Source organism: Vulpes vulpes, chromosome 1, assembly GCF_048418805.1.
Source record: "Vulpes vulpes isolate BD-2025 chromosome 1, VulVul3, whole genome shotgun sequence".
NCBI lineage: Eukaryota > Metazoa > Chordata > Mammalia > Carnivora > Canidae > Vulpes > Vulpes vulpes.
Window position 1 is genome coordinate 181,548,913 of NC_132780.1, and position 27,339 is coordinate 181,576,251.

At 34.1% G+C, this 27,339-nt stretch overlaps 1 pseudogene; it reads right to left on the reverse strand.

The window, feature by feature from the left end:
• Positions 1–458: 458 nt before the first annotated feature.
• On the reverse strand, positions 459–13,644 carry LOC112923135 (CUGBP Elav-like family member 4; annotated as a pseudogene).
• Between the last annotated feature and the right edge of the window lie 13,695 nt (positions 13,645–27,339).

Below are 27,339 nucleotides of genomic sequence, written 5' to 3' on the forward strand. Positions count from 1 at the left end.
ATAAAAACTTTGGTCTTTTGGTTCCAAAATAGCTAAAGGAATAATAGAGATGCTCAGTGCCAACTTCTTAGCTGCCCCCTAGAAAGCAGGCCTGCCACCCAGCTCCCACATGCCTTACTTCAGGTGTCCCTAGCCTGCCTCCAGTGCCTCCCGGCTGGAAAAGCCCTGGGGATCAGTAAGCAGCCTCTCTTCCTAGTTCCGGGCCTTCCACATCACCATTTGGTCTCAAATTATTTTGTTGTAAAATTGCCCTTTTTTGTGTGTTTTTCCCCCTCATCATCTCTGTATGTCATATATATTTTCCTGCAAACATGTGCCCGTTGAACCCCGCAAATTCTATATTTTCCTTAAAGAAATATTACAGCTCACAGAGTATATCTGGCGTGTTCAACTTGATTAATATAAGCTGATGGTCATTGGTTCTCATTTTTAAATATATATAGAGAGAGGTTTGGTTTTTAATGTAGCCCATTCAGCATCCCGCCCTGTGTAGTCCTGGTCTCGCTCAGGGAAGGGACAGGGGTTGAGGGTTGGGGAAGGGGGGCAAAGGAAGAGACACTGGCAATAAATATGGGTGGTTGGGCTTTCCGGGCTGCCTGCCCTCCGAGCCTCTTCATGTCCATCTGGAAGCAGTTCATGGCCTGGCTGCTGGTCTGTGCTCTGACCGGGTTGTTGGAGCTCACAAAGCCTTCACTCTGTTGCTGGCAGAGGGCTGGAAGTTACTGAGAATAGAAAGACCTGCCTTTCCTGACCATAGTCAGCACTGTAGGAGGCTGGACAAGCATACTTCCGACTCCAGTGCAGCCCTGCTGCAGGGGGTCTGTGGTCGTGGGACTCTGTGCTGGGTAGGGGTGGATGTTGTTGGTAAGCATGGCTTCCACTGAAGGTTGCAGGAGGCTGGTGAGCAGTCCGCCCCAGCAGGGGACTGGATGCTAGGCAAGCACCGCTGGTGAAATGATGCCCTGCCAGGTGCTGCCGCCTGAGGCTGGGGCTCTGGGTGAGGCTGCCAGGTCGTTCATGTTGAGAGCAGCAATGAAGGTAGTAGCCATGGGGTTCCAATAGCCATCCTGTTCGCCTGGCGCCAATAGTGCCACTTGCTGCTATGTCAGTGCCTATGTGTCAGTGTCTATGTGTCAGTGCCATGAGCCCTAAACACGATGGCTGTGTGGTGAACATGCACATCTGGCCAGCCACCTGCTGCATTCACTGCATCATGTACTCTGTCCGTGTCAGCAAACTTGACCAGCAGACTGGATGAGGCTCCCACATAGTCTAGCTCTTTCTTTTCTTCTCCTGCTCCTGCTCCTTCTCCTGTTCCCCCTCTTATTCATCCTCCCCCTTCTTTTCTTCTTCTTCTTTCTTCTTCTTCTTCTTCTTCTTCTTCTTCTTCTTCTTCTTCTTCTTCTTCTTCTTCTTCTTCTTCTTCTTCTTCTCCTTCTTCTTCTTCTTCCTTTTCCTCTTCTTCCTCTTCTTCTTTGTTTATAACACTAAGAAAATCCTCTGGGATCTTCCTCCATTTGTTTAATTTGATCTCCAGTATTGTACATTTTTCTCTTCTGCCTGTTATTTGAAATAATTTTAATTTTACCTTTCTGAATTTATTTCAGTTTTTAGGGAATCTAATACTTTTTTTTTATAAGAAAAAATGTTATCCTAACCACCCTGATGAAATTATTTATACTTACTTAAAGTCTCTGACTTTCTTATTAATTCTGTCACTTCAGGTATTAATTCCTTAGTTTGTTAATTTTGGAACTTAAATTACAGTGTTTTTTTCTCAATTTTTTTCTGAATCATATTCTTTTGTCCAGATTTTTAAAAAAACGCACTTTGCTTGAGTACTTACCTTCTGCCCCATTCACACTTCTCTATGCTTCCCTGTGTATTTTAAGGAGTGGGGATTGACATTGCTTAGAGTTCCTTGCCAGCTGGTTTCTGGTCGGGCTCTACCAATGTTAGGAGGAGGAGGATTGATATCGGCAGTAATATAGCAGTGGCTGACACCTATTCTGGAAGAGCCTTTTTCCCACAGTCAGCAGTCAGAATCAGCACCTTGTCTACCTTGGTGGTCTTGTTAATCCCCACATGGCACTTTTTCCCAGGTTCATACTTTGACTTGGGTACTTCCTCTGCTGTGTACAGTATCAATGGCAGAGTCCCTTGTAAAGGTCTATGTACAGCCATGCAACCTCTCCTGTTCATTATGGACTCCAGGAAAATAAGCTCTTCCCTTTGTTCCTCCAACACTGAAAATCATAGTCCTTTCCTGTAGTAACTAATATCTGAGTTACTTATTTCCCTTTTGCTCTCTTAGGCCTTCCAGCACCCATGTAACATTTTTCTGTATTACATTTTCTCTGAAATACATAAAATGATTTCTGTTTTCCTTACTGGCCTTTGAAGATATTCTTACTATCTGTCTTTGGAAGTTTATTATATAGAGTTGCCAGATAAAATACAGGATGCAATATTTAGTATATTCTTATATTAGAGAAATTGTACATTGCCTATCTAAAAATTTAAATTTAATTGAACATCCTACATTTTTGTTAAATCTGATAGCCCTATGGTTATATTCCTCATCAACCTGCTCTTCTGGACATGGTAGATTATGGTTTGGAATATACCCCTCGGAGAGATGTGGCACTGCTGGTATTCTGTATAAGGTTTCTTGCCTATTTCTTGAAGCATCTACCTGAGGCATTGTTCTCCCTATCCAGTTCTACAGTCAGCACTCATTGCCTTAGACCAGCAACAAGTGCAGACGCTGCTGCAAAAACAGCGCCCTTTGGGTTTAGGGAATCATACTGTGTTGGAATTCATCATATGAAATCATTAATGTTAAGGGACAATTTTCTTGAAATGATCCATATCGTTTTATCCAGAATATTTTTTTATTTGAAGATTTATATTCTACTCTTCTTCCATTCAATTGAGCTGAATGTGTGCATCTGTTTATTGGATAGTTAATATGTGAATATACTGAAACATTTAACTTACCAATCTCTAAATATAATAAGCCACGTATGCATGCTATCTTGTCCTATGACACTGTAGAAGATAACTACTTAAATTTCCATTTTTCTTTTAAATTAAGAGAAACAAATGAAAGATAAACACACAGCTTGTGATTAATGTGGAACCTTGAATTTAATCAGTCATGCAAGGAATTTTTGGACTTCATGTGTAAGACCTATTAGATATAATGGCACATCTACTTAGAATCAGGAAGCAGATTTAATTAGACAATTAGTATTTTCTAGCTCAGTTCCCATTTTGATTGTCTTCCCTATTACTCTGGATTTCAACAGATCTCATGTATACTATGCCAACATTTAGTTAAATCCTTTCCCTACTCCATAAATTAAACTTTTTTGGAGGGAGCTTAAATGAAAAACCTGATTCTGCTAAAACAAGGTTATATTTTATTACATTTTCTAATATCTTTGTTTTCTATATGTGGCAAAATATACAAATAGGGTAATTTGGCAATAAAAGGTAAAGATACAGGAACAGTTGTGTATGAGAGAGGGAAAGATGGAAAACATCTTTCTAAATATGAGAAATCAAGTCCATTAAAAGTAATTTTAAGTGAATAAAGGAAAATACTTTAGGCAAGAGCCTGATTTTTATTAACTTAATTCTTTTTTCATGGCTTATAGAAAAATCTAGGCAAATAATTTATCCACTGTTCTATTTGTACTTACACTTAAAAGGAGTTATTTTCCAACTTAAATTATTGAAAAACATAGGCAACTAAATTGTAAAAAAATGAATGCTAAACAATGAATATTAACTCTGTTTTCATTATATATATAATATATATATTATATATATTCCAGTGAAATAGGGGATATATATATAATATATTCAATTGCATTCTGGTTAAGATCGTAATGTTTGGAGTGGGAGAAGCATGGCCAAAGTTATTTAACTCTATGATGTACATTATTCAAACTGCTAAGTAGGACATTTGGTACAAGTTAAAAAAATAAAATTTTCTGTGCCTCTGATCTGTAGTTACATGATTAGGGCAATAAGAAAAGCAAAAAAAAAAAAAAAGAGTGGAACAAGAATATCCATATACCAAATGTTTGATTGTATCTAGCAGGTTCAGACATTACTTGTTGTGGCAAGACTTTCTAAAGATATAGGAGATAATTATACAGGCCCTCTATCTTTGAAAAGTTCAAACACACACACCTAGTTCTAAGGTCACTGTTCATTTAGCCCTCTATGTGGACACTGCTATTTCCCTTTCAAACACTGAAAATATATAAACCTTTATATTTAACTAGATTTCATTATAGGTCTATTTGGTCTCTTATGCTTGTCCTTCTCTAGGGAAGAACAGAACACACAAAGTACATTGTCTAAAATTACCTTATATTTCTCTGAATCTCATGAGAGAATTATAGGCAAACCCTTCCTATAGTAAGATATTTTTAAACATCAAAAATTCAATTGCTAGACTAGGTCCAAACAATGATAATGTTAATAGATTTAAAATGAAATTATTGTCCTATAAAACTATTTCTACTAAGTTCAAAAAATATCCATTTGGAAATATCTTGTAGTTCACCTTGTTTAATTTTGCACTTATATGAGATACAGACTCAGAAATCAAGGTTACATACTAAATTAATTGAAGAAACAGGACCAGATACAATTTGTTGGACATATATAAGCAGTGCGGAATAGATGTTTAATAAATGTTAAAAAATATGTTTCTCAGTCATATGTCATATATATGTCATATATAATTTGTTAATATATATGACATATATAACACATTTCCATAAGCAATGTGGAGTATACAAATATGGAACAGTTTCTCATCCTATACCTCAATCATGTCATATATAATTTAAGAGAGAATTTTATTATTGGTGGAAAAAAAATAAAAACTGATTGAGCACCCAGATGGCTCAATCAGTTGACTTTGGATCAGGTCATGATCTCAGAGTCATGAGATCGAGCTCCACGTGGGGCACTGTGCTGAGTGTGGAGCCTGCTTAAATCTCTCTCTCTCCCTCTCCTTCTGCTCCTCCCCCTGCTCATACAATCTCTCTCAACAACAAGAAATAATAATTAGATATTTCAAAATATAATATGAATTTAGAATGAATATATTTTATAAAATAATATACTTTGTTATCAAATATACATATTCTATGATTTATAGATTTTTCCGGGACAGTTAAGTAGCTGAACTACTAATGCACCTTATGTACAAATACAATATTTTTCCAAAACCTCTTTTTAAGATATCTTTTGGGGATGTCTTTACTCACTTGAAGATCAGTCAGAGGTATAAACTATTGATGGTTCCTAAATTCTTATTTTAGAAAGAGAGGTGGGGCCTACAGCAATCACACAGAGTTAATAGCTAAATAAATAAAAGTTAACAGTTTTTGCAGTTCTATATTGGGTTGTCAACCAACAAGGTGAGAGCTCTGTTATTCTAAATGTTGATCTGCCTTCTTTAATTTCTAAACACAATCGTTGTAGTCTTTGGTGAAAACAGGTATAGCACACAAACAAAAAAAAAAACTATGTTAATTTCTTATAAATTAGTTCGTAATATAATAAATCCATCAAATGATTCATATGTTTCCTAATTATTTTAATAAAACACTATAGAAATTTAATACTTTCTAATACAGAGCAAGTATAAATACATTAGTAAAAAACAGAAGAAAGGTCATCATTCTTCTATGAATAAATTAAAGATGGCTTTATTTTTATATCATTTATGCTAATAATGTGAGAGTATATACCTAGGTTTAAATAAAATATAATTATTTACTTCTCTTAAAGAGTATCATTGTAGAAGAGAATAAACATTAGACACATATTGCTAGACATATGGAAGGATCTTTGCTTTTAGCTTTACAGGAAGGGAATACTAGAATTCTAAATTTTGGAATAAATTTTCTTTAGTGTTATTTGAAGCTGAAGAATAAGTTAATATGTCTTTCCTGAGTTTGTTTATAGGGACTTTGTAATGTCTATTGATAAATTAAGTTTGCAAACACTTGAGCCTGCCAATTTGGCTTCCTCTCACTTTTTAGGCTCCTATACAAGACTATTTAGTAAGGTGTTTTTTGTTTTTAATTTAGGAAAATTTTGTTTTCCCTTCCAGTAGTACCAGGGTCCAAGGTCCAGGGTTTTTTTGTTGTTGTTATGTGGTATTAAGATAAAAATAATTTCTCCATACTTTTTGTCCTGTGATTGTTAATGAATTTTAATGTCCAAAGTCCTTTTAATGATCTCTCCTATTAAAAAAAAGGAAAGAAAGGAAAAAGCCATTTTAAAGTTATGTTTAAGGAAGCATCACAGCAGGGCTGAGTTTAAAGAGTAGGATCTGACTGTCCATTTACTGTCCTAGGGAGCAAAGTACACTTAATTGATCTTTTCTTCAGTTTCCTCATATGTAAGTGGTACAAATTCTTGTCAGGAAAAGATGCTGTAAGAATTAATGAGCAATTCCATTTAAGACACCTAGCTCTATGTCTGACAACTGGTAGACATTTAAAAATGCTTGTTGTATTATTGTTGTCATTGCTACCATTTTGATGGTTCAGTTACAAATATTCCTGAAGCAGTTCAATTCCACTCACAAGAAAAGTAAATAATCAGGAAAAACTTTTGAAGAAATATCATTAAAGAAGATGTAATACATTTATCCAATGTATTTTCATCGGGTAAAATGTATTTTGTACTTGACAATAGGGAATGCAAGTATTTTAATCACTGAGCCCATCGTACTCTCCGGCATTTTAAAAATAAAAGCTTATAGACAATTACAGATTAGTTGATAATTCTTTAAAATGAAACTTTGGCCCGTTGACACTTCTCAGTCCCCATTACAGATTGTCTAGAGGATTGGATGAAGCCAGGAGGCTAAACAAATTATAGAAAATCTATATTAATATACAAATCCTGCAGCAAAACCTGAGTGATTATCAAACTGAAACAGAAATGCTGTTTCGACAATTTTCCTGAGTTATTACTGGACACAAGAATGTGCTGGTTCTATCAGAATGTTTTTAGGTGGAAGACTATCATCTTTTTCCAGTGATCTCTTTGCAGAGAACACAAAATGCACAGAAAAGGTTTGAATATGAGTACTATTCAGAAAGACCTTCTGAGTCTCTTGCCTTCTGTTTTATTCTCTAAACACATGAAAGAATTTAACAAGTGCATAGTGATTTAAAGGATCAAGTAACAAGTCAATAAATTAAACAATATTTATATTTATTTTGATAAAACCCATGTGTTAGTTCTACCTAACACACACACACACACACACACACACACACACACACACACACACACCAGAAAAGTCAAGATAAAATTTCTGTCTGAATTCTATAAGAGCAGAGTCCTAAGAACAGTATATCTGAATCTGTATAACTAGGTCCCCCCCCTTTTTTTTTGTTGAGAAAGCTTATTATGTATCATCAGAGATTTAGATCCTAGATCAGAATATCCCTGGTAAATATAAGAGGCACTAACAATTTATGTAAAGAGATAACACAAGGAAGCTTATTTTAATCACTATCAAGCAGTATCAGCTATTCTTTGAGTAATAACTATCATTCTCCCCAGATTTAACATGTAGAGTAAAGTCAAAATTCATTTTCATCCTTAACTGTACTTCTATTTCCTATCTATGCTAAAGAGTGCTGCTTTTCTCTGCTCTGTAATTTTTGGAAATATTGGCCTCAATCACTATACAATTTTGTCTGCAGTATTCGCTCTGAATCTTTTATTCTATTTGAAATTAAACATCAATTTCATGAACATCAGAGCATCCATTTTCCTCTCCAAAGCATCTGTGTGCTCACACATGTGCCTATATCCACATGTAGGTCTATCTGTGTGCGTGAGGATGTTCACCATAGGAATGTAACATGATTTCTTGAAAACAATGCACATGCATACAGTCCAGACAAAAAAATAGAGGAGGGAGAAAAAAGATGATGCATTGATCAATGATGTAAAAGTCTTTAAAACATAGCTGCATCACTGACAGAAATAGGAAAGTGGCAGAGTTCATTTTTTTTTTTTAGTTCATTTTTAAATGAAGTTGAGGCATATGATACGCGGCTGTTGAGGTTGAATCTGACCAGCAGATTTCCAGATTGGAAACTTTCCCCTCTTAGTTTCCTTTATTCCTAAGTTTAATCAACCCAGCATTCTTTTTCTTATGCATCTACACAATATATAGATTCTATACTCACAAACTAGATAGCTACCCTTTAATAAACATCTACCATTTGATTGAGTGATTTCAACAGACTGTAATAATAACAGATATTATTCTTCTACATTATGGTGAGGATTTGGCTGCTACATACAATTATTAGTTTTCTAGTTATTAGAGTTCTCTATTTAAAAAAAGGTACAATCTCTTTTCTATAAAAAAATGCTATAAAATGCTATCATTACTGGAGCACCTGGATGGCTCAGTGGGTTCAACGTCCAGATTCTTAATTTCAGCTCAGATCATGATCTCACAGTGGTGAGAGTAAGCCCCACATTCCCACTCAGCCTGGAGTCTGCCTGAGATTCTCTTTCTCCCTCTCTCTCTCTGTCCTTCCGCTGGCTCACATGAGCACTCTCTCTCTGTCTCTCTCAAAATAAATAAATGAAATCTTTAAAATATAAAAATAAATTCCAGTCATTACTATATAATGAAAAATCAGGGATGCCTGGATGGCTTAGCTAACAGCATCTGCCTTCAACCCAGGGCATGATCCTGGAACCACGGGATCAAGTCCTACATCAGGCTCCCTGCATGGAGCCTGCTTCTCCCTCTGCCTGTGTCTTTCTCTCTCAATCTCTCTCTCTCTCTCTCTCTCTCTCTCTCTCTGTGTGTGTGTGTGTCTCATGAATAAATAAATAAAATCTTAAATAAATAAATAAATAAATAAATAAATATAATGAAAAATCACTTTTCTGGTGATTTAGTGGAATGAGAATGAGCTACTTTCCATTCTCAGTGGAGATGTATGATTTCTTATGATATTTTATATTCTTAAGTATATTATCCCTTTTCTTAGAAATGCATCATTTGGCCAATCGCTACAATACTTTGTGCATTTTAGTTTGTTAATTGTACTGGATATTTTTTCTTACTCCTACAGTTCTGCTCTCCACTCTCCACTTTGCTCTGTTCCCCAGAAAGCTGATCTTTATGAACTGCACTAAATGATTTCCCTTCTTTTCTGGCTTCCAGTTGGTTTGGCCAGTGGAACTACTAGCAGTGCATTAGTGGTTGATTAGAAAGACAAGATATTTATAAAGCCAGATCCTTCACTGCCTGGTTGTAAGTTGATCATGGTGGAGACCTTCTCTCAAGGGGACAGCAGCCCTCCCCTATACTTGTAGGTGTTCCAGAGTTCTGGTATCAGCTTTCTTCCTTATTACTTCACCCATAGAGGTGGTAACAGATTTCTGCTAAAAGTATCCCTCATTGGTTTCTCTTAACTGCCAACAGCTTTGTAAAACAAAACATCTTAGTATCAATCTCTCTTGAATCACCCCTTTTGTGTGTGCCATGTGTTTCCTCCTGGGAACTTAAATGATGACCAAATTACATTATTTTTCCCTCTAAAATTTTTCCTCCAAGTAATCTTTTTGCAAAAACTTGAGAACTGATTTTATAGCACCTGAGTTTCATATTTCAGATTCTCAGGTGTGGACTTCCTATTGGATATGTCAAAAATGAAGTCTTTTCTACATGATGATTTCAAGTTATTGCAGAAACAAGAGGATCAGTGGGTATGAAACAGTAATTTTAAGCCTGAAAATGAGCTTAGCAAAAAATTCATTTTGATATTTTCTTCATAATTTAAAAGAGAAAAAATATTTAATACTATCATTCTTATCATTATTAAATGTGGCTTAAAAATAGTTTTTAAAGGACTGTGACTCTCATATTCTTGTGAACCTAGTTTTCCACACCACTGAAAAAAAATCCTGTTTCTTTTCCTCACCCCTTAATATTTTGCCATAACACTAAATAAAACTTAAATTATAGAGTAACTTCACAGATGAGGATCATTTACTTATCCAAAGACTTTTAAAAACCTCTGGGCCAGAAATCCTTAATTAATTAGGAGGACAAAAAAATGTAGGTCAACCTCTCTATGTAAGATGGACAAAATATATACATAAGAAGTCACAGAAAATATTTGGTTTTCTCTTAAAGTTCAGGGAAAACAAATGCAAAATGTGATATGTCAGCAAAAAATAAAAAATAGATGGGAGCTGAAGAGGGATTTAAAATTCAGAATAATCAATTTAAAATACAGTATATTGCTTTGGGCTTCTTGTTATACATAAGGCCAAAATCAATAGTTATTATTATTATTTTGCCCACATCTAAGTCTAATAATCCTATAATAAATGGTATTATTGTGTGGTTCTTTGAATTCAACCACTTACAGAGATCTACTATAGAAAAGTCAAGTAACTAATCAAACTGAAACCAATGCAAACCAGTGATTTTATCTGCAAATGCATATGAAAATCAAGAAATGTAGCAAGGTAATGTTTGCTTCCTGATTCTTATTTAAGCTGATATATGCCAATACTGAATTTTTCCATTCACAAGCTACATTAGTGATTTAAGTGCTACCTTAAATCCCATTTACTTTTATTTTGAGGTTTTAATAATGACCTAAAGAAAATGTGCAGAATAAACAGAAATTCCAACTTCATTTAGCTGGTTTGAGTCATCTCTATAACCCTAAGAAAAGCTGTCAATGTTTGAGTTGAAGCGTTAGGGAAGAAATGTCTGAAATAGAGTTTAGATATGAAGAATGAAATGAGATTAAAGAAAGTCTACATTGTCTTTTGTAAACTTAATCTCTATATAAAAACTAGCATCTGAAGAGTAAATCTATGGAGTATTCTTTTGCCAATCACGTCTATTAATTTAAATGGGAGAATGCGTGAAACATTTGCAGGTTTCAGAAGAAGTAAATACATGCCTCCAGGAGTGAAAGACATTAACATCTTATGGTTTGTTTGTTTGTTTTTAATAATATATGTCAATCAAAGACTTATAAATAAAAAAACAAAAAAGCCCGCTATGCCAAACAAATTAGACACAGAGAGCTAAGTAAAGGAAGATGGATAGAATTGTTCATGGGGCAGATAATCTTTCCCCTTTCTTGCTAAGAATAAGCAGAGCTGCATTTGTGGAAACTTAACTAAGCAGAAACCTGCAGTGTCTGCTCAGTGCCGCTGACCTGCCAGCTGGAAAGAGCGCTGAGTTTAAAGGGTTTAAGCTCTCAAAGAAGCCAAGACTTGGCTGATCATCTTGGGCTCAGCATATTGTGAGGCATATGAACACTCTCTTCAAAACTGGCAGAGAAAAAGGAAGGAAAATTGAAAATCTAAACACAGTAGCCAGTTAAAATTCAGACAATTGTGAGGGTTGTGTTTTCTCTGAAGCATTCGCTTATACTCTATGCTATTGAATAAGGAAATGAATGGATTTACTTTTTTGAGGGAAGAGCAGTACTTGAGATTACTGCATTACTCTTTGGTACACTGAAAAAAAAAGGCAAAAGGAGAGAACATACGCATATTCTAGTATGAAATAAAGAAATTTGTGTCATTTTTCTTCATGTGATCTAGTTTCTTTCCACTGTCCCTAGAATTTGTTTATATTATTTACTAACATGTTTTATTATTCATTTTAACAAAATTAAATAAGTTTAAATATATTTAACATAATATTCACCATTCTAATGAATAAACTTCAAAGGCATGCTTTTCCAAATGAGTATTGCAATAATTCAAAAGTAACAATGGCATATTCATTATTCTTACTTTTTAGAAGTAAAAAAAATGACTTGGCTCAAATAGAGTTAAAGATATTAATTTCTGTTCCATTTTGTTTTCTACTTTAACATTTCTGGGTTTACTGTATGAGAGAAAACACAATGTCGCTCCCTCCTGGGAACGTAAAAACATGTTGCCAACAACATCTCAAACTGACACAGTTTTGATTTATTACATTGATTAAAAAAAATACTAAACACATTCAAAGTTCACCACTCCTGGGTACTTGATAGGCTGAGGGCCTGAATGGCAGATGCTGCCCACATATCTGCTATCAGCATTTCTCCTGATTCCACCCAGAACTGCTGAGCTACAAGTTGAGAACTGAATACTTATTGGTCACATTACTGACAAGTTTTTGAGAGGTATATGGATAAAGCATTCACTGAAGTTATAATAAACAGTTTTGCATTATATTTTCATTCACATTTCACAGCTGAAACTGAAGTCCAGTTTCAATGCAGAAAAATGTCTTTTCTGAAGAAAATGAGAAACACATGAGAATAAAATACATCTATCATCTGAGATTCAAATCTGAATGATTTCAAACATACACTTGAATATTAAGAAACTTTTATTTTTTGTATTTATTACTAAATAGGAATTGTTTTAGCTTAATCTCTTTAAATTACTCTTTCAGCTTTGGATTAACTCTGATTAGCGTTTCAAAATATAATTATTATTCTAGAAATCAAAGTAGAATTCAATATTCTACAAAATTTCTACCATGAATAGAGACATTAACTATATCAGTAGGGCAGAAAAATGAAATTTTTAAAAAGCAATTTAGACATTCTTTACTGTTAACACAAATTCGACAGAAAAGGGAGGGTAGGACTTTTTGATTGCCTCCAACCAACAAATCACAGGCTATTTTAAATGGCTCTTTTGTTTGAGAAATACATCCTTTTTTAGGAAATAGGTTTTCTTTCTGCTATGCTCTTGCTCAAAATCTTTTCAGTTGAGCTGTTTTCATTGTGCCAAATTGAAGTTTTTATAAATTGTTTATGGGTGTCAAAGTTCCTTAATAGTTCAGTTGGACTGTTTACTCTCCAAGCAATAGTAAGTAGGCAACAACATTTCTGTCAGTGTTAAAAGTTGATCTGCCAAGTTTTAATGCGTGGCTCAAGCAGGAGAAGCAGTTTGGTAGGGAAGCAAGCTGTCCAGTACTTGACAAGATTTGGTTTGTCAACAGTATGGCTGAAGGTGTTTGACATGATACATTCTTTCTCCATCATACTTCCAGCCCTATGTCAGAATGTATATCCTCACCTGGAGTCAATCTGCTGAATTCTTTTTACCTTTAACAAGAAAAGGAAAACTATGATTAAGGAAAAACAGTAAAGAATATTAGAGAGCTTTTACACATTGATTTTCAATGAGACTACGACTAGAGTTAATGAATGCTTCTATACATCCAGCAGTAAATTCCCTCACCTCTGCATATGAAGAAAAAAAAGTCTCTTAAAAAAAAAAAAAAGTTGTATCATAAGAAATCTACTTTACCAAACTAAGGGAAAGTGCAGACACTGTGCAACTGAAGGAATTGCTCTGCAATCTGAAATGGCTGTCTTACTTGGCTGTAAATCTCCCTCACACAATGCCCGGGGTCTTGCTTGCAGGGATGTAATGAAGTTACACTGCCTGAATGAAAATTTTAAAAACAAATTAGGGCAGAGGACCTTGCCAGCTATACATGATTTGTGGCAGTGCTTATCAGTAGCCAGTGTGGGGTGATTCACCATGAGAACACCAAATCTCTTTGTCCCAGGCCGCCATGTTTCACTCCAGTGTCAATATATCAGGGGAAATGGATGCTAAGCTGTAACAGTCATAGTTAGTGTCAGGCATGTTTGTAACACATGCACAGAGAAATTTACAGCTGGGAAAAACTATTGACACATCCCCTAGTGACTTGTTTTATAGAGTTCTTGCTTCTGACTGATTCAGTAGCAACAACACACCTTTAGACATGGTGACCTCGCTGATCTTGAGAATGTTTTCAACATAGCTGTATGTATTAAATTACTTTATGAATTAGAGCACTTAAAATCACCCTGTAGTATCTGTTTAAAGAGAAGTTCCTCAAAATTCAAAGTCTATCTTTTAAATATTTATATAAGTACTCATGAACTAAAACTTTACTAATTTGGGACCCGTGTGTGGCTCAGTGGTTGAGCATCTGCCTTTGGCTCAAGGTGTGATTCCAGGGTCCTGGGATCGAGTCTCGCATCTGGCTCCCTGTGAGGATCCTGCTTCTCCCTCTGCCTGTTGTCTCTGCCTCTCTCTCTCTCTGTATCTCTCATGAATAAATAAATAAAATCTTAAAAAAAACAAACTTTACTAATTTGAACTTTCTGATAACTCAGACCAAGAACAATACTCTTTTCTATTATCTCTAAATAAAGAATATTTTATACCAATTATATGTTATATTAACCTTATAAATTTTTGGATTTGTTTTATACAATTTCATAAAAATAAAAACTCTTTGTAGACACCAGAGGCAATTTAGAGACATTTTCATAAATTGACTATTAGCTTAAAATAATTTTTATTAATACGTTAAAATTCTTTGCTAGCTTAGCTAAACTTAATTGATATAAAGCTTATTTTCCTATTTCGGAGAACACATTATCAGAGTTAGCACCTATCAGGCTGAACACACTTCAGCCAACTCTTCTGTCCTGTGTACCCAAGACATACTTTTCAAACATGAGATCTTTGTACACCCATGGATGTTGGAAGAGGAGATTGCAGGATTTTAAAAATAGAATGTGTTATAACTGGTTAAAGAAAAAAAAAAGTGGTGGTGGTGAAGGTGGGGGGTGGTGTCCAAATAATGAAATCAATGTTAAGGCTAAACAGGAGCCTGATGGGCAGTAAAAGAAACCGATCCTAAGCACTTAGAAAGCAAAGCATATCCAATCAATGGGACAATTAACCTTTATTTCCAGAAGTGGCAAAACCTGATCCTTGATTCTGCTCAGAAACAGATTAATGTAACAGGCCTACAACTGTCCTCTACCAAGTTGTCTAGTCATGTAATCTTCAGATGCTTTTTCTAGTATAGTAACAGAGTTTTCTTTTCTTTTTTCTTTTTTCTTTTTTTTTTTTTTTTTGTTTGTAACAGAGTTTTCTGAATATTTACATCTGGAGAAATGACACCATCACTCACATGCCTCAAATAGAAGCTGAGAGGAGATCAAATTGGAAGACCTCTCCTTGAACAATTCCTGTGGCCCCTATATCTTTAAAGTCTCTCTGAAAATTGTCACCTCTCTCAGGTTTGCATTCCATTTTACAAGTACACAAGAAAATATATGCAGTCAATTTGAATATGATTCCAGTTTAAGAATTACATCTATTGTTGTCATAAGCAGTTCCAATTTTAATCATTTCTGATATTTGTGTAAACTGTACATTTAATATTCCATTGGATTGAGAATGGGTGATCTAGACATGGTCAGCCAGTAGGTACTGCAGGTTTTTCCTCTTGGTATGGAACGACCAAACTGCTTCTTAAAAACACATTTTTAAAGATTGCCATAAATGCTAATCTATTAAACACTTTTGGCTCATAAATTTGTTTTTGTCCTTAATGGCAAAGATGAATGTCATAACCAAGAAGTTGAGACCAAAGCAATTAATATCCATGTATCTAAAATAATTTTTCTGCTTTATTTCTCTTGACTGTCCCTGGAATTCAGGAACAAAGTCCCAATGCTACCCTTTGCTCTTCCTTCTTCTCATAGGTCAGCTACAATCAATGATTCCTCTCTATTTTTGTCCCTCTCAGCCCCTTTTCCAACTCTGATTATTTATATAGAAAAGCATTACTTTTGAGTTACTACAATAATCTTATATTTGTATTTATTGACTTCAGTTTCTTTACAGGTCACTCTGTACAACTACTTATTTAAGCTTCCTAAAATACCAGGCAAATGGCCTGCTCAAAATTTTGGATGAGACCCCATTGGATGAATGTCCAGGGCATATTCAATTTTTTTGTCCTCTAATCATGTCATTTTACTGCATCCTACAAGTTTTGATTTGTAGTGTTTTCAATGTTTTCTAATTTCTACTTTGATTACTCCTTTGACCCAATGGGGCAAAAAGGAGTTTCTAGATGCTGGCTATGTTTTATTTCTTGACTAGGGTAGTGATTATATGGTCTGGACTCATTTTACGTTTATCTATATGTAGAGAGGTATAGTTATGTTTGAATACTTTTCTGCACTGAGTTACTCTTCAATTTAAAAAAAAAAAAGTTCATTTGAAAAACAGACCAAATATTTGAGTAATAGAAACACTTCAACTTGGGTTGTTGAAATTAGAATCCAAAGTGTGTTTTGAGGCAACCATCATGTTACACAAAGTAGGACACCTCCTGAAAATGGATCCAATTAATGGAAACCAGAGTTTAAAAATGTAAAGAAGGCAACACTGACATAGACCTAAGAATATATTACTTTATTTGTCTTTAGATACAAAGTATAAATTGTATGCTATAATAGCAAGTGTAAAAGTCCAACATTATATGCCAAGCCTTTACTAAAACATTTAATAAGAATTTTCTTCTATAATATTACATAGTTAACTTTCAAATATACTACTTCTTAGTTACCTTTTTGTTAGTGATTCCAGGGTGATTACAGAACCTACTATGTATATTATCAATCGTTAAAAGCTTGTTGAAGTTTACTTGCTTTGTGGAGCAGCATATGGGTACTTTTTATAAATGCACTAGGAAGGATTGGAACAAATGTGTTTTCTGTAGAGTTCTATATATAAATGCCAATCAAATTCTAAGGTTAAATAATTATGCTGTTCAAATACTTATAGCCTTCCCTATATTTTTATTCCTGTGTTCCAATCCATAGTTTAAGAGTTGTATTGATTTGGGGCACCTGGGTGGCTCAGTGGTTGAGCAACAGCTTTTGGCTCAGGTTGTGATCCTCAGTCTTGCATCGGGCTCCCTGCATGGAGCCTTCTTCTCCTCTGCCTATGTCTTTGCCTCTTTCTCTGTGTCTCTAATGAATAAATGAATAAAATCTTTTAAAAAAAGAGTTGTATTGATTTGCAGTTTTAGAATTCATTTGACTATTTTATATAGCCTCTAGGTTGCTGTCAACATTTATTGTCATTACAACTCTTGAAATATTCATTATTTATTTATTTATTTACTTACCAGAGACTAAATACTCCAATTTCTAAATCTCCATTTTATCTGTTTTTATCACCTGTTTTTTCTCTTGGTTTTTAGTTATTTCTTTTATTATGAATTATTTTGGTTGGATTTTTAATTGAATAGGGAAAGTTAGTATAAAAATTAGATGATTTTAAGGAATAAGTAATATATTCATAAAGATTTTCCTTCCCTTTCAGGTTAGGTACTATTTGTATTTTTGGCTGGATAATTCTTTGTTTTATTCTTTGTTTCATAAAGATGCCAGATGCAACTCTGACAATCAAAATTGTTTCTATACATGGTCTAATGTCTCCTGGGGGTTGACTCTGGTGTCATCCCTGCAATAAGAACTAATGCCTTAACCCATTAGGAGCTGAGTTAAGTTAAAGTTTGTTTAGGCCTTTTCTAGGCCTAGAGTATTTATCAGTTTCCAACTTTGAGTCCCCCACCTTATGAAACTAACTAAAACTTTTCTACATCTTAGTCCCTCAACTACCTATTCTGGCTCAGGTTCTCAGCAGAATTCCCATTCTCTGCTTCTTGGCAAATATCTGAGATGAAGGTGATGCCAAATGTCAAATTCACTTTCTGGACTTTTCTTGCTATACTGATACATTCTCAATCCCTTTAAAGAGGTGCTTTATATTAGCTTTCCAGCTATTTTAGTTGTTTTTGAATGGTTGTCTTGTGTAAAGTAATCTAGCCTGCCATTGTCAGAGGCTAATTTTTTTTTTTTTTTTCAGACCAACTGTTTAAATGTAGTTTCAGGGATCCCTGGGTGGCGCAGCGGTTTGGCGCCTGCCTTTGGCCCAGGGCGCGATCCTGGAGACCTGGAATCGAATCCCACATCGGGCTCCCGGTGCATGGAGCCTGCTTCTCCCTCTGCCTGTGTCTCTGCCTCTCTCTCTCTCTCTGTATGACTATCAAAAATAAATAATTAAAAAAAATGTAGTTTCACGACTGAATTTTCCTATCCTTATTGATCTCGTGGGTGTCACCTGCTCATCCCGGAATAAGTCACTGTACCCAGGAAAACAAAATGCTCAATTTTCTGAGCTCTATGTCCATACCCAAAGATGTGGATGTGGTAAAATTTACTTGAAATATGTAGAGATAGATGATGGGCAGTTCTACAAATAATGGCTGTTACCTAAACAAGCAAACAAAGAGGAGTAGTTAACAGCAAAGATTTTGGCTTTTTCTTCATGACATGATGTGTGGGAACAGCCTTAAATTAGGAATCAGAAGTGAGTGTGTTAGCCAGATTCTTGAATTTTTTTCTTCATTTGTAATAAAGTTTGGGTGGGTCATTTATAGTAAAGAGAGGGGAGGGGGGAAACACAGGTGGATATTGGCAGCCGAAAATCAATAGTTTTCTACCAAACAAAAGTGAAAGCTGAAATAAAGCTGTTGCTCTATTAAGTGTTAGATTCCAGGGAGCCCTGGGTGGCTTAGCAGTTAAGCATTTGCCTTCAGCTCAGGGCGTGATCCTGGAGTCCCAGGATCAGTATGAGACCTGTATGGGCTCCCTGCATGGAGCCTACTTCTTCCTCTGCCTACGTCTCTGCCTCTTTCTCTCTGTGTCTCTCATGAATAAATAAATAAAATCTTTTTAAAAATTCCCTTAAAAATATTTTACTGATTTATAACACATTTTCTTAAAAATTTAATCTCTAAACATTAAGTTTAAGAGAATATATTTTGAATGTCTGATATACTAATTGAACTCAGTGTATGAGGAAAATTGAATAAACAGAAAGAGACTGCAAGTTAACTCAGAGGGAACTGGATTTAAAGATAGATATACTTTCTCATTAATGTTGGTGAATCACTTCAAAATATTATATGTCTTGTGGTCAGAAAATGTTTTACCTACTACCATGCATTTGTCATGCCTGGTAGACAAAGTAATGCATTGATTTCGGATATCTGGAATGGGGAAAGGGAGAGAGAAACTAATAAATAGCAACTATAAACTATCATCAAGTCCTTTGTACACAATTTTTTTTAAAAAGCAATTTTTGTATTGAAGTATACATATAATTAAATATGAGAAAAGCATTATTTAGGTGTTTTGTTAGGCAGGCATTTTTAGTGAAAACACTAAGTAAAGTCAACATGAGGTGTTCTGAAACTATTATTTTTCAATTGTAAATGATTGCCTTTATGGTTATCAGTTGTAATGAATGGTGATTGGTGTTCCTCAGATAAGCATGTACTACCCTATCTCATTAATACTATTACTATCACCATTTCAAATCCTGATTAATTTATCAAGTATATTATTTATATGTGTGTATGCATGTATCCATTTATAGACACATACCTAAATTTGACCATTGATTTAAAAATCAAACGCTTAGTGTTTATTTCTATTAATAGCATGCACACAGCAAACAAGTATTGATAAAAATGTTCACTCTCTTGGTAGTTAGGCTATTATATATCAATTCCCTACCATTTCTGTATGCATTGTTGCTAATAAAGCCCAAGTCAATTTCTACCCAGAATCATCCAATTTGTTTATTTAGTTTATGAAAACAGACTGCCTGCCAAGTGCTAGCCAGCCATCTCTCACTCATTTGCCATTGGCAGAAAACTATCAGAAGAGCTTATTTCAGAGGATCACTGCAAATTAGACTCACCTGTCTTTCAGAAATTAAAACTTCATTTTTCATATATATATTGAATATATTTTTATATTTTTGTTTTTTGCCTTTTTTAAAGTTTTTTTTAAAGTTTTTAATTAAGTTCTAGATAACATACAGTGTAATATTAGTTTCAGGTGTACAATACAGGGATTCAACACTGCCATAAGAGACTGATGCTCATCACAAGTGCACTCCTTAGTCCACATCGCCTATTTACCCCCACCCTTCCACCCATCTCCCCTCTGGTAAGGTGTTCTCTATAATTTAGAATCTGTTTCTTGGTGTGCCTCTCTCTCTGTCTCTTTTTTTCCCTGTGTTCATAAAACTGCACTTTAAGGTGGGTGGGGAAATGCATAAAATAGATGAAGGGGATTAAGAGTATCTATAGTGATGAATATAGAGTAATGTACAGAACTGCTGAATCACTATATTGTACATCTGAAACTAATATAATTGTATATTAATTATACATTAATTATACTGGAATATAAGAAAAACACTGCATTTTATACTTGTAGATTCTAGTATGTGTGAGAAGGAGGGGGAGGGAGGAATGGAGAAAGCAGTATTGATTTGCATAAAAAATGGTTGAAGGGCAGCATTATGATAACTTTTATCATAAAGGAATATCAAACTTTGTATCTATGACATATTTGCATTTTTAAATAGGCAGTAAATAAATCATTAATGACTGGGACAATTATTGAATGTAATTTGGTAAGAAATTCACAGAGTATAAAAAGACTAAGAGATTCTCTGAACCTAGAGAATAGGCAAAATAGGATTGACCTGCCATCACAGATGAAAAGGTTTTTATTTTCCAATTCCATTAGTAATATAACTGGAACCAGAGGAAAAATTGTAGAAGTACGGATTGGTTAGCTTAGCTTTAGTGGACTTCAGGAGAAAAAAAGTCACTATTGCAAGTTCATAACTAAGATATCAAGCTGTTCAAAATCCAAGTGTTTGCCACAGTACAGGCGTATTTCACAGAAAACATATACATACACTGTCAATTTCTTTTCTGCGACTGTCATAGTAAAAAAAGAATGTCACATTTCTTTAAGGAAGAAACAGTTTTTGTGATGATAAAGTCAAAATGTTCTAAAGGAGTTTTGTTTTTGTTTTCCTAATGCAGATAGAAAGAAAAAACAACAAGAAAAGTGCACTTAAAAATACTTCCACTAGCCTATGTCATCATTTTCTGAAATAAAGAAAACTTATAAATATACATCTAAGTGAAGAGAAAAAAGGACAACCATGCTTCTTGACATCATGGGAATTAACTTCTTCAATTAACACCTACCCTGGAGAAAGGAGAGGGGAGAGAGTGGCGTCCACGATATAGCAACAACAACAAAAGCTAAGAGATGCAGTGGGACAGAAGATGATTCTGAAAATGCTGTGTGGACTGTGGGTGGTTGTAGCCCAGATAGATTTTGGCCAGCCATGGTGGTAAGAGAATGATGGATAAGACACAAATTTTAGTTGGAGTTTGTTATTCATCCCCATATTCCACTTTCCCTCCCGCACCACCACCTTAGAACAGTCATCAGCTGGTCCTTTCTGGGGAAGTCAGTGGGTACTATTAAAACCCCACAAAAGCCTTATGATGAGGTGCTGAAGGATGTACATGAGATATGATTGATTTTCTATATATTTTAAATGATTTTTATAAAAAACATTGCCTTTTCCCAATGTTCCTCCCTTTCAGGATTTAAGGTGAAGTCCTAAAACTGATCTTGTGAAAATTATAGCAAATACATGGAATTAACAATGGTTTGATGATGCCTGGACTTCTCTACCCAAGGGTTCTTCCTCTCTAGCCTTCTTGAACTCATGTGAGCCAGTTGCTAGCCTTCAATCTCTTAATACATATTTTAAAGTAGATGATAGAACCAGGAAAATAAGGACTCATACAATAAAGAAACCTAAATATTTAAAGAGAATGGTTACCTTTAAAGGAAGAAAGACTAAACATTATATACCATCAGAAGCAGAAATATTAGAACAGCCAGACCAAAAATTTAAGAAAGTAAATAAGTTATACTAGAAAATTCAATAGGAATGAGAAATCTTAAAAGAGCCAGGAAGAAATATCAGTTGATATAAAAAAGATGATATAACGATATAAATTAAATTTATAATAAATTTAATATTTAAATTATAATAAAGACATGATAAATGAGAATTGTGAATAGAATTCAGCTGAGGATAAAGTTGTTTAGTCAATCATATAAAGGAATCCTCTCAGAAGGAAACAAGAAAGAGAAAGAGAAATTGCAAAATTTAAGAGCTATGAAAGATAAAAGGAAAACGACATTCAGATAAAATAAATTGTCAAAAATACATAGAGAGGAATTATTTTTTTAATGATAATAATTTCCCTGAATTAGGAAAGGATAGCCTAAACTATATATGGAGGAACAAAATGCCAAGATCCACCAACAACAGAAAAGAAGAAGGAATTGCTTAACTTATATATTACTGTAAAATATTATAATTAAAATGGCTTGGTATTCGTGAAGGGATAGACTAAATTGATCGGTGGAGATCAAAGAGAGCCTAGACTCACATTAACCTAAAACCTTGAGAAATGATACAAATGAAATGAAAAAATCCCTTGGGAAATAAGGAATAATTCAATAAGTGGGGTTGGAAAAAACATCCCTAACTCATTTCATACACAAAAATAAACTCTGAATTAAAAACTTAAATGTGAAACAGAAAAATTTAAAACTTATAGAAAAAAATGCACTGTGTATCTTTCTGATTTGAGGAAAGATAAGAGATTTTAATAAGTACAAAATCATAAAGGAAAATAATACTAAACGTAGCACTAAAATTAAAATTAATTCATCAAAAGACATTTAAAGAAAGTAAAAGTTCTTTAAATGTTCAAGAAATTGAGGAGATGTTCAATATTATTATTAGCCAAAGAAAAGCAAATTAAAACATAAACGAGATACCAGTTTAGAAATATTTGAGTGGCACAATGTGAAAGGACTGACCATATCAAAGATTTGAGGGTCTTTACATAATCTGTATTTCTAAAACATTTCCAGTGAGAATTTTCAGCCACTTTCTAAAACAATTTGGCAATATTTTATAAATTTGAGAATCATAAAGGAGCAACTCAGGTCATCTACAATGAAAACTTCTGAGTAAGAATTTTATAGAAATGATCTTTTCATTACCAGGAAAACTGGAAGAAAATGAAATACTCATTGGCCAAAAATGGACAAAAATAAAATATACTGATTCCTACTATATAGCAATAAAAATAAAATAATAGCAGGCAAATTTAATAATGATTAATATTTTTAGCACTGTATCTATGTTGGAAGAGAACTCCTAGTAGAAAATACATGTAATATCATTTTATATTGATTGAAAGCAAGTAAAAATTATCTATATATTATTTAGGCATTAATTATACAAGTGATAAATGAGAAAATGAGAATATAAAAATAGCAGTTATTTCTGAAGGGAAGACTTCAAGATGATACACAGGGAGGTTTGCCTAGTTAGATATAAGTACTATAGAGTATGCTAGTTTTGAGATTGGATGATATGTTCATGGTGATTTAATATATTATGAAATATATGAATAAAAAACATAAAACAGCTTATGAAAATGGACTATGCATAGACACAGGATGATAATGTCCTGTAAACAGAGAATTGATGACTTCTGTTCTATATATCTAAGCTTGGATTTAGCAAAAATGCAAATAAGGGGGCATAAAATAAACTAATTTGTGTCCTCAAATTCTTATTTTTTTGCTACTAAAAGTAAATTTGTTTCTTTCAATCTAAAAATCAAACCATTTTTTCACTCATTAACGCTCATCTTGGAATCTCTACACAATTATTTTTAAAAGTTTTTAGTGGCTATAATGGTCTACTGAAGAGAGTACAAAATATACCTAAAAGATAAAAAATCAAAATTAATGGAAAATATAACTAAGAAAACAGTAGATATAATTATATTTTCAAGTTATAGACACGATTGTAGTTGGCAACTTCATACAGACCATATACCACTGATTTTATCATTACAATATTTAGGTATCTTGTATGATCCATATTTTTTTCTCAAAAACATTGTTATAGGGAGCAGCCCGGGTGTCTCAGTGGTTTAGTGCTGCCTTTGGCCCGGGGCCTGTTCCTGGGGACCAGGGATTGAGTCCCATGTAGGGCTCCCTGCATGGAGCCTGCTTCTCCCTCTGCCTTGTGTCTCTGCCTCTCTCCCTCTGTGTGTGTGTCTCTCATGAATAAAAAAATAAAAATCTTAAAAAAAATTGTTATACAAGTAACTGATTATAGTAGACAGAGTTCACTTTTTCCCTTTTATATTGGGATATAATTCACATGCCATAAAATTCATCCTTTTAGTGTACAATTCAGTGGCTTTTAATATATTCACAAAGTTGTACAATTGGTATCATTATCTAATTACTGAGGATTTTCATACTATACTCATTAGCATCACTGCTCATTCCCCACTTGCCCCACTCCTGGCAATTACTATGGTCTCCACAGATCTGCCAATTCTGCATATATCACATCAATGAAATCAGGCAACACTGGGCCTTTTGTTTCTGGCTTCTTTCACTTCATACAATGTTTTCAAATTTCATCTATTTTGTACCATGAATCAATATTTAATTTTTTTTATTTATTTAAATTTTAGTTAACATACAGCACAATATTGGTTTCAGGACTAGAATTCAGTGATTCATTACTTACATGCAACATCCAGTGCTCATCACAACAAATGCCCTCTTTAATACCCATCTAACCCATCCCCCACCCACTTCCTCCATCAACACTTAGTTTTTTCTCTATCTTTAAGAGTCTTTTATGGTGGCACCTGAGTGGCTGAGTCAGCTAAATAGTCAAATCTTGATTTTGACTCAGGTCATGAGAAAGTCCTGCCACAGGCTCAGCAATGGAGCAGGGAGCTGCTTAAATTCTCTCTGGTGCTCTCCTGCCCCCTCCCCACCATTTCCTGTGTTCCCATTCTCTCAGAAAAAAAAAGAGTCTTTTATGGCTTGTTTCCCTCTCTCCTTTTCCCCCCTTGCCATATGTTCATCTGTTTTCTTTCTTACGTTCTACATATGAATGAGATCATATGGTATTTGTCTTTGACTTCTTTCACTTAGCATAACACACTCTGTCATTCTTAGTTTATGGCTAAATAATATGCCATTGTATGGATATACCATAGTTTGTTTATCCATTCATCTGCTGATGGATATGTGGGTTATTACTAGAGTTCGGCTTTTAGGAATTAATGCTGCTCTAAACATTTGTGTACAAGTTCTTGTGTGGACAGAGGTTGCCAGTTCTCCTGAGTATGTACCTAAGAGTGGAATACTGGGTCATTTGGTAACTCTATGTTCATTTTTTGAGGAAATGCTAAAACAGTTTTCCAAAGCAACTGCTTCATTTACCATCCCACCAGCAATGTATGGTTTTCTAATTTTTCCACATCCTCCTTACCACCTAATATTGTCTACCTTTTTTATTATAGCCATTCTACTGGGCATGGAATTTTTATCTTCCTGTGGTTTTGATTTTACAATTCTCTACCAGCTAAACAAGTTGAGCATCTTTTCACATACTTATTAGATATTTATGTATCTTTTTTTGAGAAATGTCTGTTCAAATCCTTTGCCAATTTTTAATTTGTTGATTTTTGTTTTTATTGTTAAGGTATATACAGAATTCTTTATATACTCTGGATACAAATATAAACAAATCAAATCATAAATATAGGATTAGAAAATATTTCCTATTTTTGACTTGTCTTTTCACTCTCTTGATAGTGTTCTCTGAAGGAAATAATAGTAATGATAATAATTTTGATAAAGTACAATTTATCTATTTTTGCTTTGATTGGTTGTGTTTTAGTTGCCATATTTAACAAGCCAATGCTTAATCCAAGGTCTATGGCTTCTTCTAAGAGTTTTATAGTTTAGCTCTCAAATATCTCAAATATCTATATGTTTGATCTATTTTGTGTTCATTTTTTATATGATGTGAGGTAGAGTCCATCTTCATTTTTTTTCTGGTTTTTATACAGTTGTTCTGGTATCATTTGTTTAAAAGACCATATTAAGGCAGTTAGGATTTTGATTGGATTATACTGAATCTATAGATTGATTTGGGAGATATTACATCTTAACAAAACCAAGTTCTCCAATACACAAACAAGGCTACCTTTTCATTTATTTCAGTGATGTGGTTTTCAATGTACATGTCTTTTTTTTTGTTTTGACTTTATTACTAGGCATTTAAGTCCACTTCATAATTCCATTTTCATATTGGTGTATACAAATACATTTTCTGTATAGTGATCAGGTATCCTGCAACCTTTATTACTTTACAAAAAGTAAAGTACTTTTTGTACTTTTAAAAAGTACAAAAAAAGTTTAAAAACTTTTTTAAAAAGTTTTAAGAACTTTTTGTAAAGTTCTTAAGATTTTCTGTATCCTGAAGAATATGGAATTTATAAATAGAGATATATTTGTTCCCTTCTAAACTGGATGCCTTTTGTTTCTTTTTCTTAATTACCCTGGCTAGAATTTCCAGTAAAATGTTTAATATTAGTGGTGAGAGGGGACAGCATTGTCTTCTTCCTAATCTTAGTAGAAAAACTGTCTGTTTTTCACTATTATTTGTGGGTTATTTGCAGATGCCTTTATAGGTTAGGTTCCTCCATGTTTTTAGTTCATATAATATTTGTTATTAAGAAAGGGTATTGAGGGCAGCCCAGGTGGATCATCGGTTTAGTGCTGCCCTCCGCCCAGTGATCCTGGAGCCCCAGAATCGAATCCCACGTCGGGCTCCCTGCATGGAGCCTGCTTCTCCCTCTGCCTGTGTCTCTGCCTCCCTCTCTCTCTCTGTGTCTCTCATGAATAAATAAATAAAATATTAAAAAAGGGGTATTGAATTTTATTAAATTCTTTTTTGCATTTATTGATCATGTGGTTTTTGTTTGTTATCCTGTTAATAAGTATATACAATTGATTGACTTCTGATTTCTGTATTTTGAGACAGATTACCATACCTGGTTTATATTCAGTTTGCTCCTGCAGTATACTTCTTTCTATATCTTGCTGGATTCACTTTGCTAGTTTTTATTGATAATTTATATTTCTATACTCATAAGTGATATTGGTTTGCAGTTTTCTTTTCTTATGATGTCATTGGTTTTGCTACCAGGTTAATAAAGGCCTCGTAAAATGATTTTGTAAGTGTTTCCTCTTCTATTTTTTTGGCAGTTTGGGAAGAAGTGATGTTAATTCTTCTTGCATATTTCACCAGTGAAGTCATCTGTTTTGGTGTTTTCTTTGTTGAAAATTGTTTTGATCACTAGTTTACTTTTTTGGCCTGCTAGAAGTCTATTCAGATTTTCTATTTATAGTGTCAGTTTCATTAATGTATGTGTTCCTAGAAGTTTATCCATTTCATTATTTAAATTTAATTTGTTGTCATACAACTGTTCATAGTATTCCCTTAAAATACTTTCTATTACCATAAGTTTGGTAGTGATTTCCTCAGTTTCATTCCCAATACCAGTCAATTGTATTCTTTTATTTTACCTCCCTTGGTCAGTCTACA